Genomic DNA, 16760 nt, shown 5'->3' with positions numbered 1-16760 from the left:
TTTATATTTTGGTAGTTTTGATTCTTGGAGAAACCCCTGGGAGTTGAAAATCTCATTACTAAACATTTTGCTATGGCCCTCTTGCAATTTGCCAAGAAATGCCTAATGATCCTGCTCCAAAGGAAAGAGGAAAGTTTTACCTTACAAATTTTCAACTGGCTTTTAATTGCAATTGGCTCTGTTGGAATGGTGGGTTGGGTTTTCAACCAGGTTTCGGCAGTAGTTGTTATCTGCTCCAAATGCTGTAGCTGATTATAAAAAGTAATGATGTTGTGCTGATACTCCAGCCAGTTAGTTCTCTCACTGAGCAATTGGCAGAACTCTCTCCACCGGTTATTCAGTTGTTCTGAGGCTTGTTTGATACTTGCAGCGTCAGCACCCTCTAGAAAGAAAACCAAAATATATATCCCATGAAGCCACAGTCTAAAGGAGGTGATCTGAAAAGCAACATGTTTCTATTTCAAACAAATTCACTGAATTACTGAAAAAGACACAAGGCCACATTTTATTTGTTAAAATCATACTTTTCTGCCAAGCAAGATTATTCATTTGAAACATGAACCCAAACTTAGAAATTTCAAAGTCTTAAATCACCCAAGATAACATAAAAATTCATTTCTCAACACCACTGACAAAAAATCTTTTTCTTTTTTGCGAGCATATTTCTAAACAGAAATAATAAGGAGATACAAAAAGTAATAGGTACATGGTTCCCTGTACCTGGCTACACAAGAAAGTCATGGCTTCCTGTGGCTAAATTTTATTCTAATCCCCTGAATAGTGAAGGGGACTATCGATCATATTAAGACACGAAGGTGTAATATGATATGCTATTTACAATTTTTAGTATATGATTGAGAATTATAACAACATAGTTTTGGGAGTAGCCACAACATAACTAGTAATAACAAGCTTATTTGTTACAAAGTTATCAGAGAATCTAAAATTTCAATTGCATAATTACTCCCTTTGAGAAAATGTATCAAAATGAAATATCTAATGATTAGATGAATAGGTAAAATAGAGAGATTGAAGCATGTCTCTGCTTCTGACAAATATCAACTTTATAAAACCTCGTAGAAACTGGAGAACATATTAATTTTAATTATGACTGATGTTTCTTAATTTTGCTTAATGATAATGCAAACCAGCAAGGAATATCAAAATACTTTGGTATCTACAAAAATACAATGAATATGTTTCATGAGTTATGTTGGTCATGGAACTCAATTCTAGAATGTGAAGCAAGTAGGCTAAGATGTTAAGCACTTCTCCAACAGGAATTAAGATGCAAATGAAAAGTAAAATTTTTACAAATCTATAAGACTCTAAAATCTACAGTGTTTAGTTATATAATGAGCTTTATAACTTGATTATATCTAATTAAATATTGTAACTACCAATATATAACAAGAGATAATAGAGAAAAAGGTCTATATATGCACATATATAATTAGATTTATTTAAATTTAAACTAGCTGTTCCTCAAGCATAAGTAAATTGTGCTCAGTTAAGTACTCTCATCAGGTATCAATCAGGTGTCATATTTCTTTTCCATTCTAGGAATATAATAATAAGATCAACCTACTGAGAGCTGAGCTCACATGTTAATTTCTCCACATCTTACAAATCTTTAACAACGAATTAAATAAGTTGTGCTAATTAGAAGATATGGTAAAGAACATACAGGAAATAAGAAAACATCATCTCATATTTAGAAAATAGATGAGACAAAGTTCTTTTACTGAATTAAACAGATTATTTTTAAAAACTTGATTATTGGAATTTTAAAAATTAATTTTACATAAAATACGATATATACAAACATTTTAATTTGTTTTAAGGTTCATCAATGACAAATAGGTTAATTTTGGTTTAGAATTTTGTAAAACACACAGTCATCTATTTATAATAATTTAAAATTGGACTTAAGAACAATCACACTCAAAATTTAAAGCAGAAATTTCTGGTAAAGACATGTATTGAGCACGGAGAAGCACATCCTTCTAGATAATTTGTCTATAAACATTTTATAAGTGATTATTCTTGCTGTTCAACTTCTTTATATCTCATTCTTCTAAATTAACATGCCCTATGGTAAACATGCTGTCACTAGCACTTTATGATATAATTCTCAGTGTATAGTAGAAAGACTCTGTGTGAACACATACAACATCAAATCAATAGTTTGCATCTTATGAAGACAAAAACTCAAAGAGCAAAATATAGGGGATTAAAAAATCTACAAAGAATTACATAACATCTTGTTTGCTTGAAAATGCTTGGACATATGATAGAATGTAATGTATTAATGCATTTTCCATTTTTGTTTTTTTTAATATTTATTTATTTATTTATTTATTTATTATGTATACAATATTCTGTCTGTGTGTATGTCCGCAGGCCAGAAGAGGGGATCAGACCTCATTACAGATGGTTGTGAGCCACCATGCGGTTGCCAGGAATTGAACTCAGGAACTTTGGAAGAGCAGGCAATGCTCTTAACCACTGAGCCATCTCTCCAGCCCTGCATTTTCCATTTTTGAGTGATACTAGAAGATACCTTAATATATGTCTGAGAAATAGTATGATAATTGTTACTATATTGTTTTATGAGTATGTACTTGATAGGATTGATTTCCTTTGCTCAACTGAAAAAAATTGAAGTTTTATGACAACCTATAGTTGTAAAATTTTGCAGAGTTTAAGGATCAATCATCTGAGCATCTGGTTTTTGAATTTTTGTTAGCTATTTAAGAATACAAACACTGACTCACCCGCATTATTAAATATACTTAGGGAAACTATTTTGGAGAAGCACATTAGATTATCAGAGATAATGGATCATAATCCATTCACAGCTCATATTCTAAACAACCACTGAAATAGTTTATGAATAAATATATTGTACCCAGAGGAAATGGATCATTACTTGAAGTGCATCCATTAATTTTATTACTTGTGTACAGTGCATAACAGACTGCTAGAATAATTGTGATTATGCATCGCCTTCCATGCAAGTACTTCAAAATTGACACCTAAAGTGGAGTATTCTTTATCAAGTACATTCATGATCAAGTATGAAGCCTGGATAAAATAGTGGGGAAAAAAAAAGGTGTTTTGAGTTGTTTTTTTTTTTTTTTAAGTAGAAAATACCTGAATGAATCTTGCACTTCCTAAGAACTTCCCATTTTGTTAAGCTTAAACTGAGGATCATTCCCAGCACATTTACCATCCAATAGAGTAGCATAACATACCACAAAGATGTTTTGGGTATTTATGATATATACAGACGCAAAGTTCTGGTGGGTTCTGTGACCATTTTTTTAAGCCACTATTGTGCTGCTTTTGGAAAAAAAAATAAAACCTTTTTAAAAAAATGTATACTGCTTACTATTTCTAGTGAGCAAAATACACAAAATGTTCTAGCATATGCCATTTCTTTTTTCTGTTTCTAATGCCATAAAAGTAGGAGAAAATGTATTTCTATGCATATTTGTTTCTGTCAGCAATTGCCCTCAAGAACAGTAGCTCTTTCAAATACAGAAACAGACACACAAGCACAGGGGCTCTCTCTCTTAAAGTGGAAAGTAAATTCACGAATATGCAGCCGTCAATTTACAGAATGTAAACTCCATGCAGAGCATCAGCTTTAATGTCATGCAGAAAGAAGGGAAACACAAATGTAATTGCCCAGAATTGAAGTAGGAATAAGAGGAAATGTGTGCTTTTGTAGGAAGCTCTTATTTCAGAAGTGAGGCAGCCTAGCAACCACAAGTGACTTGATAATTTATCAACAAGATAAGTCATAAAAACTACAATCCCTGCCAACTTGACCATCACATGAAAACGTGCTGTATACATCTAAATAAATTTATGCATATAAAAATATTTAAGCTATAAAACTAAATGTAAAAATGTTTTAGTGACTTGGATAACACATTGTTTAAGCCTTAGTGATTTCTGTAGTTTAATTCTATTCTGAGCATATTAGCTATCACCTTAAATACTATACTCTAATATCTAATACTCAAGGCATGTAATTTTTTAAATGTTCTTTTGGTATAATATACTAATTACTACTTTTAGTTATATGTTTATTGAATGTGATTGTCTCCCGACTCTAAATTAATACAAGAAAACTACATCTCGAAACTGAAAGTGAAGTGCCATTTAATGTAGAGAATATTGATAATGCTATTACACCATTATAATAAGTTCCTCTGGAAATTTAGGAAGAAGCATCCCATAATTCAATAATTGAGACATGGGTAATACTTCTATGTGTATTTTTATGAATGTTTTGACACAACTATCTTTGATTTTTGATATTTTAAGTGTTCTTAAGGTAAAATAATATATCTGGACCAGTCTGTGTCTTTATATTTTATGTGTGTGTATTTATATACATATGAGAATGATATTTAAAAACAATCAAGAATGGTTTCTAGCACTAAATAGATTAAAGCAAACTGTGCAATGTTCTGGAATAAAAATGTGTATGAGACATGAAATTATGGTTCAATCTTTTCTCAAATTTCTGTAATTTCATTAAAAAACAGAAGTAATTGTCTTAAATAAAAAGTTAAAGAACTTTGCAAAGTAAAACTATAAGAATCCAATGTTGATTATGCAAAATAAGTTATCAGGTTACAGGCTTAATTATTTCAAAATTAAATGATTTCCTCCAAATTTCTATTTTGAAAATAACAAAATGAAGTCTTACTTAAAGAAGTTTATGCTAAATAGTTTTTATGAAATACAATGAAAGAATTTAGGTACTATCTACTTCAGTAGAGCTAAGAAAACAAAGACTTGGCAACTAGGTTGAGTGTAAAATTATTCCCACTAAGGTTATAGCAAGCTACCACTTTTGAGAATAATCATATAGTTCTAAATCAATATATTGAAGATATACTTCACAAAACTTTGTTTCTGAGCAAAAGTTCCTAATAAGAAGAGATACCTTTATCCAGTACCATGTCAAGATAATCCTTATTGATATTTAATCAATTGGTGTTGACAAAGTAAGGCAATTTTTATATTACTTCAAACAATATTTTAAAGTTCCTGGATTTGTGTTTGGGGGAAGTCTTGACAGTGGGGGTGTCTCTAATTCTTTTGCTTGATCTTTTTTTTTCCTGTAGGGTTACCTCACCCAGCCTTGATATAAGCGATTATTATAGATCTTATTGTATTATGTGCTGTGTTTGGTTGATTTTCCTTAGAGGCCTGCTTTTTTTTTTCTTTGAGAGGAGATAGGAGGTATTCCTAGGGCTCAGGAGATAGGGAGTTCTGGGGAAGTGAAGGCATAGGAATATGTGGTCAGAATATATTGCATGAGAGAAGAATAAAATATGCAGAAAATATTTCAAAGTATAATTCTAGTAAAAGAGCCTTTAGGGTAAACATTTTGTTTCATAAATAAACTTTTAGCACTTACATAAGTATTTATATTTTAAAAATGGCCATAAATTTCTTTAAAATACTTCAAAATTCTAAGAAAATTTCCAGAAACATGATTTTATAGTGAATATCATCTTTATTGGCTATCTCTTATTTTAATTTTTGATCATGGAATATCACTTCTATTCTGGTCAATAGATCTCATATAATCATAAAGAAATTTCTAAGAGTGATTTGACTTTACCTTGAGAGCACTATTTACAAGTAAAATTAACACCCATTTCTTTGAGGTCCTAAATGAATTATAATGGTTCAGCTCTCATTTCCCTTCTTATAAATAATATGGTACAAGACTTATGTTATTTATTATAGAAGTCAATAAGGCAAGTATATGAGTAAGATGTGTCTTGACTTAAGAGCGTCACTGAAAGAATTGTTGAAAATCTTGGATTACACCAAGATTAATTTAATTTTCACTTTTATGAACCATACCTCATGGCTCTTTGGTAATGAGCATCTAAAAGTTTTAAAGATAACTCTCTCTAAATTACAGTTGGACAAGAATGCAGGTTGTTATTGTATTTCTGACTTATTTTATAATTTGCATAAATTGAGAAAATAATTATTATATGATTCGTTTTTTAAGACAAGAGAGAATAAATACATCCAAACATTTTCATCAATTGCATAGTAATTATGGAAATAGTTTTGCTTAATAGGTTGCCAGAACTATGGGCACTATAAATGCTTATTGCCCTTATGGTCCTAGCTAGAGCTTAATCTTAGTAAAGTTAACCCTAACCCTAGCTTCACTAGCAGGCAAATGTATAGCTTGAAATTTGCTGAAAGCAAAGAAGAATAGTTCAAACCATAATCCAAAAAGTCCATTGATCTTTGCTGTCTACCCAAGGTACTAATTTCATTCAGAGGTAATATTTTCTAAGCAAAATAATATTATTTCTCAAGTGCTGTCAAATGTGCTGTTAAATGGAATTCAATCATTTAATTTGTATTTATTAAGGACCATCTATATGACCTAATTTTTCTGTATGCCTCTAGAAATTCCAATGTTAACAAGTATTTAGATAATTGATTTTAGTATTTTTCATTACCTTTACATCTCTCTGTCTAGCTTCACTTAATAAAAATGAAATATATTTCCATGCATTTCTGAATATTAAATGACTTTTAAATAATTTAGTACATGTGTATATAAAATGATATGAGGTCTGTTTGACATTTTATTATAAAAATTAAAGAATTTAAAGTTTAAATTATAGATTTTACATCACCATATTTAAATAGAAAGGGAATAATGTAGTTCCTATGAAATTATAGAATGATTATAAGACTATTTTGGATCATGTAATTTTATTTGACTGAATATACTATTAAAACCATCATTTAAAATTACCAAGCAACATGTAGAAACATAATAATTGATTTTCTCAATTCTCAACTGGCATGTCTTCCTGCTTTTATTTTTCAGCTAACACAGTTATAAAACTCATTAAAAGAATAAAATGACTTGATTTCCTATGAAGATAATTGAATTTATTAATGCCGACAAGGCACTTAAGACTAAAAATAATTCATATACAGAAGTTATGACACAAAATTTAGGCAGTTTCTCAAAATGCTGACATATACAAAAACTTGTTTTTTGTTGTTGTTGTTGTTGTTGTTTATAAGACACCCTTGCAAAAGTAAAAATAATCTGGTCCAGAAATTGCACTGATTTGTGGTTTGTATAGTTACTTTAATTTATACATAAGCACAAGTCTAGAAAACAAAATTTGGTAAAAAAAGTTGCCTCACATGACTTCACAATATTCTATAGAGATAGATTTTCAGGTACTTTTGGCAAAGAGTAATTGCAATTTCTAACAATAGGATAAAAATATGATGCAACCTTTGTGCTTTTGCCTCACTTAAGAGAAAGGTGAAAGTAAGCTTTAATTCCAAAGACAAACATTTTTATAAGACAAGGTACTGTAGAAAACATGATAATATTAGTAGTGTTATTCTTAATCCTTTCAACAAATTTTAGGTAATTTATAAAATTATTTTTTAAAAAATATAATTTACTTGATATTTTTTCAGTTTCTTCCACAAATAATTATTTCAGTAAAGCTCTGTCTTCTTAAACTTATTTTTAATAAATATTATCAGTGTTTACTGAAAATTAAACTCTCCCTAATAGACTTATTAAATATTCTACTATAACTCATTTTCGTCCAATTAACTCAAATTGAATTTCCCCCAATAATTTGCTTAGCATGAAAGAAAAAGAATAACAAAAATACAAACTTCCTTTAATGTAAATTTGTATCCAAGAAGGGCTTGTCTGATATAATTCAGCTGATAAATACGAACCTATGTGTTTATCAAATCCCTAAGAAGATTATTTAAATCAAGTTCATGTAATTACCAGTCACCATCTGTTCCACCAGGGCCTGAGCTGATCTGCTGGCATCTTGCAGCTTTCTGAACTTCTCGGCTTTCTCTCGTGCTATGGTCTGCAGCACGATAGCAAAGGTGAGCATTTCAGTAGAAGCATTTTGAGTCTACACAGTAATTATAACCGAAACCCGATTTTTCAAGCCTATGATACTTCATTTTATCAGCTCTTTGAGTAAATCTTAAAGCTATTTTTTATCAGCAATATTTAAATCCTTCCATTCCCAAGACAATCAGGGTTCATATTCAAATAACTTTCTGAGATATTTGTTCACTATTTGTAACCAGAATTAACCTTTTAACAATAAATATAAAATCCTACCAATTACCCTAACCAGCATTTATCAATTAGCTTATTTACTAATATCTATGTAGAGATGAAAACCTGAACCACAAGGAATTAAAGCTAAGCACTACTGTTTGAAAAGTATGTTAGTTGAGACAGCAAGATGACTCAGCAGGTGAAACAGATGACTGCCATCCTAATAGCCTGAGTTCGATTCATTGGGACCTAGGTGGTAGAATTTCCACAAGTTATTTCCTGCAAAGTCTTTCTCTGACTGTCATAGATGCTCAGTAGTACACTCATACCTATACAGAGACACATGCATAAATTCTAAATTCTCAATCATATTTTTCAAATCAAATAGTTCAATATACAATGTATTATTAATATTTATGAAAAGAAAACTAAAATCCTGTCAAGTAGATGCCTTGGCATTACTTGAAGTACCAACAGCCTAGGAGAAAAATATGAACTTTATATTATGCGGCAAAAGACAACAAAGAAGTGCAAACCCCTGAACATGAAAAGACACGTTTTAATATCTTTGATTTCACTTGAAAATTTCCCAACAAATAAATTGTATTGTTTTGTGATTCTGTGTTCCCAGAATCCCATTCCAATTAACAGGAAAAGCTCAAGGATGCCTTTAAATTCAGCTTCATAAAGAGAGAATTGGACAAACACGAAAGGTTCTGACTTGTCAACTGACCTGAGAAATGCAAGAAAATAAAACAGTGATACTAGCATCCCCACAAGTTTAAGATCAAAGGCAAAGTTCTAGTGTTCACCTTTCCTCAAATGTTCAATTCTGATGTGAGAAATTTCCTGTGCATAGCAGCTTATTGGCACATGAGTCATAATAATTCAGTATATTCTTCACTAAAAAGGAAATATTCATAATGAATTCTTAGTATATTCAGAAGGAAATAATGGATACATTCTGATTAATTATATAATATAAACTATCAAGAGTAACAAGGGATTTATTAGTCTTGAATTTATTTAAAAAATTTACTTTTCACTTTAACAACCACAGTTCAGTTTCCCCTCCCTCTTCTTCTCCTATCCCCTCAAGTCCCCTCTTTCTTTTCCCCATTTATTCACCAGAGGGAGACTTCCTTAGGGAGTCAATAATGTCTGGTATAACAACTTGACAAAAGACCAAACCCCTCCCTCCTGTATCAAGGCTGAGCAAGGTATGCCATAATAGGGTTTGGGCTCCCAAAAGCCAGTTTATGCACCTTGGATAGGACCTGGTGCCACTGCCTGCCCACCACTGATGGAGGAAGGTCATTGGCTAATAAAGGCACTGCCCTGGCCCATTTTATTGGTTAGAGGATAGGTGGGAGGAGTAGGCAGAACAGGACGCTGGGAGGAAGAGGAAGTGAGCTCAGTCTCGACAGCTCTCCTCTCTGGAGCAGACACCTGGGAGAGACGCCATGCCCTGCTCAAGGCATGAAGCTCCAACCCAGGATGGACTAGGCTAGAATCTTCCCGGTAAGACCGGTTCTCACAGATTATTAGAGATGGGTTGATTGGGATGTGAGAATTAGCCTGTAAGTGCTAGAGCTAAAGGGCCAAGCAGTGCTTAAAAGAATACAGTGTCTGTGTAATTATTTTGGGGCATAAGCTAGCCGAGCAGGCGGCCTGGGTGCTGGGAACGCAGCCCCGCCGCCCTTATTACTACAGTTGGCGCCCAGACGTGTGGACAACTAAACCCACTTAAAAAACCTGAGAAGGCTTAAAAATAAGGGAGCGAGAGTTTAACACAGACTTTTGCTGTTTGTTGGTGGCGTGCTGTAGAGAGATTTCCTAATTTGGCAACAGTAGCAGAAAAAAAAAACGCTGTGTCATTTTAAAGCGCTACTTCCTGGGGCTGTGCAGCCATTGCGATCTCTGTCTGGCTCCTGCTGGAGACAGAGCTTTTGAATAGAGCATAAATGGAATAAAGTGCTAAGATTAGTTTGATGGCAACTAGACTCACTGTGTCCTCGGGTCTGCTCTGCTTGCCAGAGGCAAGCAAGCACCTCATCTAAGAGAGGCTTCCTGACTCAGCTTTAGCTGCAAAGCCTGCAGCTCATTAAGAGGTCCTGCCACGAAATACTTAAACAGTGTTGAGGAAAAGCTGAACGCATGCTTTTCGGTTTTCAGCCGTAGCAGGAAAAAAGCTGCGCCGTTTAAAAATGCTGGCTTTCTGGGCCATCCTGCCAGGGCAAACTCTGACTGTTTGAGGCAGGAGGGCCGGCTACCAAGAGAGGACGTGAGTGTTGTCTGTTGTAGCTCACTTGCTGGCAGGGACCTTGAAATGCCATACAGTTGTTGCAGTAAACATGGCTACAGCCTGTATATCAGCCATGAGGCTGGAAAGCTAAGGAATGGACTGGATCTAGCTGGCAAAGCCACGCCTTTAATCCTACCCATATTGCTCAGTAATTTAAAGGCTCGTGTGGTCAGAAAAAGAGAGATATACAGTAAAGAGAGATTCAAAGACAAAGAAAATTTTTAAATGGTTTACAGTGTGTTAAAAATATATGCAGACTAAAAGTTGAAGTCTTAAAGTAAAAAACAAAAAAAGGAAGAGAGTTGTTGTGTGTGGTAGCACACGCCTTTAATCCCAATGCCTGGGAGGCAGAGACAGGCGGATCTCTGAGAGTTCAAAGACAGCCTGGTCTACAGAGTTACTTCAGGTCAAAGATACAGAGAACCTGTCTCAAAAAGCAAAGAGTTAAAAGTAAAAATAAACAAAATAGAGGTTAAAACAAAGCTGTACAAAGATGGAAAATACACAGAGAATCTTGATACTGTATGCTATTATGATCTCTTTGAATTATTTGAATGCTGAGGAAGGAGCAACAGCTGCTAAAAGATATTTATTTATAAATGCTGCTGAACTAATCCAACATAAATATTGTGAAAATGCCTTGACTTTGAAATTTGGATCTAAGGACATGATGCTTTGGAGAGGAGTTTCTTATTTTGTTTTCACAGAGGATGAGACGCTGTTCATTTCTTCTATTCCGATTTGGTATGATGGACCACGCCCTCCTGAAGGGTTGGTGTGAACGCCTTCAAAAAATTGCTTCGCTCAACTGCCAACTGAGATGAAACTAGCACACAGGTTATACCATGAAAGACCTAATTAATGATGCCCCCATTCAGCAGGAAGCAGTTTGGAGAGAAATAACTGCGCCCATGTTCCCAAATATGGTTTATAAACGTTCTTTTACATTTTAAGGGGGATATGATATAGGTATGAATAATTTGCATTAGTATAGATTTTGCTTTATTGATAGAGATTTAAGGTCAATTTTGTTATATGTATAAGTGTTTCTGATTTTGATTAAGGTATTGTGATTGTGTAGTTCATTTAAATATGTAATGTATAATTAAGAAATATAGGTTGTTAATGGATAATCATCGTTAATAGTAAAGCTTGTAGTCGTTAGTTAGATTTTCTAGATATATAGAGATATATTTTAGATAGACATTCTTCATGTCTTTCAAAGATTACAGAATAGGACATTTAATGTTTTAATAACTGAGGACTTTTCATGACAATGAGACACTCTGCTCCTGGCAGCACCAATCTACTTCGAGAGGAACATGGGCATCAAAGAGGATCCTTATGGAGTTTGATAGCCATTTGGGCAAGAAACTGTTCTTGCCTGGACTATTGCATAAACTGGACACAGAGAACCCGCAGAGAGAGGACTACTGAACTTGCCTAAGGTGAGATGATCTTTCGGGGTTCCTGATTCATTTTGAAAGAGTCTGCGAGACATTCTGCAGGACACAACAGATAGTGACTGAACTGACTTTGAATTTTCCTGCTTTATGGAAATGTCTGCTGGATACCATGGGCCTGAAGGCTGAAGATGGATGCCCCAACGGTACAGAGGAACTTTGGGTGACTGTCCAGGCAGCGAGATGTCTTTGTCATTTCTAGAGTTTGAAGTTTCTTAGTTCTTGTTTACTTAGGTAATATTATATCTTTCTGGAGTCTTTGATGGAGTTAAGAATAGTTAGTTATAGTTATAGTTTTCCTTAGTCATGATAAAGATTATTGTAACTTTTACTTGATAACTGTTATGTTATATGTAATTTTGCTATGTTAAAGTTAAAGCTTTTTTTTTTTTTTTTGTTTAAACCGAAAAAGGGGAAATGATGGAGGAAGGTCATTGGCTAATAAAGGCACTGCCCTTGCCCATTTTATTGGTTAGAGGATAGGTGGGAGGAGTAGGCAGAACAGGACGCTGGGAGGAAGAGGAAGTGAGCTCAGTCTCGACAGCTCTCCTCTCTGGAGCAGACACCTGGGAGAGACGCCATGCCCCGCTCACGGCATGAAGCTCCAACCCAGGATGGACTAGGCTAGAATCTTCCCGGTAAGACCGGTTCTCACAGATTATTAGAGATGGGTTGATCGGGATGTGAGAATTAGCCTGTAAGTGCTAGAGCTAAAGTGCCAAGCAGTGCTTAAAAGAATACAGTGTCTGTGTAATTATTTTGGGGCATAAGCTAGCCGAGCAGGCGGCCGGGGTGCTGGGAACGCAGCCCCGCCGCCCTTTTTACTACACACCACAACAGATCACGCTACATAAATGTCACATACAGTCAGAGGGCCTTACTCAGTCCCATGCAGGTCCCCCTAGCCATCAGTTCAAAGTCTGTGAGCTCCCACTAGTTGGGGTCAGCTGTTTCTGTGGTTTTCCCTATCATGATCGTGATCCCCCTTGTTCATATGATCTCTCCTCCCTCTCTTCAGCTGAACTCCAGAAGCTCAGCCCAGGGCTTGGCTGTGGGTCACTGCATCTGCTTCCATCAGTTACTGGATGTAGGTTCTATGATGACAATTAGGGTAGCCACTAATTTGAATAGTGAGAAAGGCCCTTTCAGACACCCACTCCCCTTTTGCTAGGAGACTTAGCTTAGGTCATCCTTGTGAAATCCTGAGAATTTCTCTAACACCAAGTTTTCCCCTAACCTCATAATGGCTCCCTCTATCAAGATAACTTTTTCGAGTGAAAGATTTACAGAAGAAAAAGTTAAAAGCCCAGAGGCAAAAGGCAGATGGGATAAATTAAGAAAAGCTGGCTAGAAACAAGTAAACCTAAGGCGACACATTCATAAGTAATAATAAGCCTATTTGTATGCTTTATTTGGGAACTGGGTGGTGGCCCCCAAAAAGCCAAAAGAATGAAACATGTACAACACCGGAGATTGAACCAAGGACCTCACACCTGCCAGATAGTGCCCTGTCACTAAGCCACACCCCCACTATGCCACCTCCTTTTCAACTGTAAAACCACCACCACCAAAGACATGAGCCAGGATTTATTGTGCCATACAAAAATAGACACTCCCATGGTGCCTCAGAATACATGTATGGCCGCCATCACTTTGACACCTTCAAGAAGAATTCAGATAGAAAAACATGGTGTGCTTATTTCTGGGCTAATACCCTGGAGTCAACTGGAGGTAACACCTTCCAAGTCGCTGTCGAGATGCTGAGGTCAGGCTAGACAGGGCACATGAGGTGCTCACCACCCGGTCTCCAGGCCTTCCTGGGTTCCAAGACCACCACAGATGACAGAAGCCAATGGCTCTTCGTATAAATACACATCAGAGCCATCTGAAGAGTCTGAGCTCAGAGCTGGTCCTGTCCCAGGCTTCCTGAGTCTGGGGTGAGACTAAAGAATTTACATCTCACTGTGTACCATCTCATGGTGGCGCATGCCTTCAAAACTTTTTTTTTTTAAATTTATTTACTTTACTTTATTATGTTTGTTGAGCGGTTAAGAGCACTGACTGCTCTTCCAGAGGATCTGGGTTCGATTCCTGGTGCATGCCTTTAATCCCAGCACTCGAGATGCAGAGGCAGGCAGATCTCTAGAGTTCGAGGCCAGCCTGGTCTACAGGGAGAGTTCCTCACTCGAACTCCATGGCTGGCTGGGTGGCTGGCCCCTGACATCCTCCTTTCCTTTTTCTCTTGCTCCTCCTCTTCCTCATTTCTCCTCCTATTTACCCTCTCTGCCTGCCAACACCACCTGTCCCTGCTCCTGCCTCACTATTGGTCATTCAGCTCTTTATTAGGCCATAGGGTGTTTTAGGCAGGCAAAGAATCACAGCTTCACAGAGTTAAACAAATGCAGCGTAAACAAAAGTCACACACCTGAAAACAATATTCCCCAACACTCTGGTACCACAAAAACAAATGTGTTGGTGATGGGAGTTTACCATAGGAAGAGAAAAGATCTCACGATGTATTTTCAGTGCTGTCACATGCTTGATGCAAGCTTTGGGAAATGGTAGGATCGGTAGCTACAGAACGGCTAAGAACAGCATACAACTAGGTTAAACAAAGGCCTGAGGGAGCCTGCTGGGATACGTCTGCTGTAGAGGAAATGGAGAAGATGCTTCCGGTATGTAGCCAAAGAAGAACTCAACAGAGTAAACCCAGAGACTGTATATTTTTAAATTAGACTCTAATCTCTTGTGAAGTGGCACTTCTATTTTTATTACTAGTTATGTAAAATAACCTCTGTCTCCACATGAGGATTCTGTCAGTAACGAAAATTAACACAAAACACTGAATTTACATCAACATGTAAGTAGATGGTTCTAATACAAGGGTATTAATAAGTTTATTGTAAATTATTAACCCGTGCCAATGCATTCTTTTGTAGACATGAACTGTAAAGTAAGCTCAACGCATTAGCTCATAATTTTTACTGACTTTCTGTCATCTAAATAAAGATGAAAGGACATGAGCCTGCATGTCAGAAGGGCATGAATGACTGGCTCCCTAGGAACCCAAGATGTCACTGCAAATGCTTTGAGAATGGGGAGGGAGAAGGGTTTCCTTAATATAAAGCTTTTGATATATTTAAAATAAAAAAGTTATTTCCAACAAAAAAGATAACTTTTTCATTATTCTCTCCTTCTGTACCTCCCCTAGCTCAGTATTCTTGATTCCTAATGTTCCAAACCCCCATCCCTACCTTTTACCCTGCTCCCAATTAGTCTAGAGCATCCTTCCTGGTGTCCTCCATGTGGGTCCCTCTTACAGTCACCTTTTTAATCTAGCTTCATCTGGAATGTGGATTGTAACTTGGCTTTCCTTGGCTTTATATCTAATATCCACTTACGAAAGATCACATACTATGTTTGTCTTTCTGGGACTGGATTACATCATTTAGATGATTTTTTTCTATTGCCATCATTTTGCCTGCAAATTTCAACATGTCATTGTTTTATGTCACTGAGTGGTAAGTACTCTATTGTGTAAATGTAACATATTTTCTTTATTCATTCTTTGGATGAGGGGCATCATGGTTGTTTCCAGGTTCTGGCTATTACAAATAATGCTGATATGAATATAGTTGAGCAAATATTCCTGTGGTATGATGGTATATCCTTTGGATATATGCCCAAGAGTGGTATTGCTGAGTCTTGAGGTAGATTGAACCCCAATTTTCTGAGAAACTGCCGTTCTGATTTCCAAAGTAACTGTACAAGTTTGCACTCCCACCAGCAATGGAAGAGTGTTCTTTTTACTCCACATCCTATTCAGCATAAGCTGTCATCAGTGTTTTTGATTTTAGCCATTCTGATTGGTATAAGATGGTATCTCAGAGTTGTTTTGATTTGCATTTCCCTGTTGGCTAAGGATGCTGAGCAATTTCTTAAATGTCTTTTGACCATTTGAGTTTTTTCTGTTAAGAATTCTATGTTTAGATCTGTACCTCATTTTTAATTGGATCATTTGGTATTTTGGTGTCTAGATTCTTGAGTTCTTTATATATATTAAAGATAATCCCTCTGTCAGTTGTGGGGTTGGTTAAGATCTTTTCTCATTCTGTAGGCTGCCATTTTGCCTTCTTGACAATATCATTTGTCTTACAGAAGCTTCTAGCTTCAGGAGGTCCCATTTATTGATTGTTGCTTTCAGTGTCTATGCTATGACTGGAGTTATATTTCAGAAGTTGTTTGCTATGCTAATGTGTTCCAGGCTACTTCCCACTTTCTCTTCTGTCAGGTTCAGTATAACCGATTTGTTGAGGTCTTTAAACCATTTGGCTTTGAGTTTTGTGCATGGGGATAAATATGGATCTATTTGCATTCTCCTACATGTTGACACACAGTTATTCCAGTACCGCTTGTTGAAGATGCTTTCATTTTTCCATTGTGCAATTTTGGCTTCCTTGTCAAAAATCAGGTGTTCATAGGTGTGTAGATTAGTATCAGAATAACTCACTGTAAGAATGTTTGTTTAGTAGGAGTTAGTCCCTGGGTTTAATCCCCAACAATAAACATAATCCCTTTTGACACAATTACACTGTCTGTCTCTCTCTCTCTCTCTCTCTCTCTCTCTCTCTCTCTCTCTCTCATCTGTTTGACTTTGATATCAAAGCACATCCAGATAAAAGATTATTGCTATAAACCCCCACTTTTATTTTGCTTTTTCAAGACAGGGTTTCTTTGTAGCTTTGGAGCCTGTCCTGGAACTAGCTCTTGCAGATCAGGCTGACCTCAAACTCACAGAGATCTGCCGGCCTATATCTCCCAAGTTCTGAGACTTTCTATTTTCATTATTACTAAATATCCAAAG

This window comes from Microtus oregoni, unplaced genomic scaffold, assembly GCF_018167655.1.
Source record: "Microtus oregoni isolate MIOR12 unplaced genomic scaffold, Mior012 000059F_ref0000304, whole genome shotgun sequence".
Taxonomy (NCBI): domain Eukaryota; kingdom Metazoa; phylum Chordata; class Mammalia; order Rodentia; family Cricetidae; genus Microtus; species Microtus oregoni.
Note: the sequence above shows the minus strand (reverse complement) of the source record.